Here is a 949-nt window from a genome sequence, read left to right on the forward strand (position 1 = left end):
GACTGCTGATATAATAGATTATTGGCCTTGAGAGTCAGCTGTAAATTAGGTTGAACTTTCTCAGCTTGACTTTCAACTGATCCTAAAGAAAAATCATCACCTGCAGGTAAGTGTATTGCATTGCTTCTTGTTTTGCTTAATTCCACCCACCCCCGAACATCCAAACTTCACGATAGTTCGACAAACGTGTTGAAACTGATTCGTATTGGAAGTTGGTGGCTTTTTGTGTCTCGACAGATAATTTATACAATTAGATGACTGAGTCAGTCTTGAAATTACTTCGGATTCTTCACAGTTGAAAATTTACTTTCGATTGAATGCAAAGCTCAAGCTCCACGAAATCCAAATCCTGCAAAGGAATTCATGACTTTTAAAGGTATCTACGCTGTGAACAGGATTCGAACCTGCGCAGGTAGACCCCAGTGGATTTCAAATCCAACGGCTTAACCTCTCGGCCATCACAGCTGTGACAAGCTTATCAATTTTCATAGTAAAACAACTGAATTTATTTGTTGGAAGAACAAATTGTCAAGACCCAAAATTTCGCCAAATCCTTTGCAGAGACCCAGACGAACGTTACCTTAAAAGATTGACAGGCTTTCACCGCAAACTAGATTCGGACACAGCTGAAGTTGTGGGAATGATTCTTCGTCGAATTATAGAGTCACGGAGGTACACCACACGAAGAGAGGATCATTGTCTCACTGCGTCCGATCAAATTTGACTCAATTGCTCATCATCTGGTGCCAAATTAGCTATGCTGTTGTGTTTTAATATTCATTGAAATATGGTATTAGAAAAATTGATGCTAAGTCCATAAACACTAGCTACATTCGTAAAAAAAAATCGGAATTAGAAAGAATGCAGAACCAATTTACAGGAATGGATCCAGCAACTAATCCGTAAGTTCTGACACCAGGCAATGAACTTGTGAGCACAAGAGAGGAAG

At 39.5% G+C, this 949-nt stretch overlaps 1 non-coding gene across 1 annotated transcript; it reads right to left on the bottom strand.

The window, feature by feature from the left end:
* Positions 1-383: 383 nt before the first annotated feature.
* Positions 384-465, bottom strand: trnas-uga. Its single transcript has one exon. It is a non-coding gene; the product is annotated as a tRNA-Ser (tRNA).
* Between the last annotated feature and the right edge of the window lie 484 nt (positions 466-949).

Source organism: Chiloscyllium plagiosum, unplaced genomic scaffold (genome assembly GCF_004010195.1).
Source record: "Chiloscyllium plagiosum isolate BGI_BamShark_2017 unplaced genomic scaffold, ASM401019v2 scaf_56987, whole genome shotgun sequence".
NCBI classification, from domain to species: Eukaryota; Metazoa; Chordata; class Chondrichthyes; order Orectolobiformes; family Hemiscylliidae; genus Chiloscyllium; species Chiloscyllium plagiosum.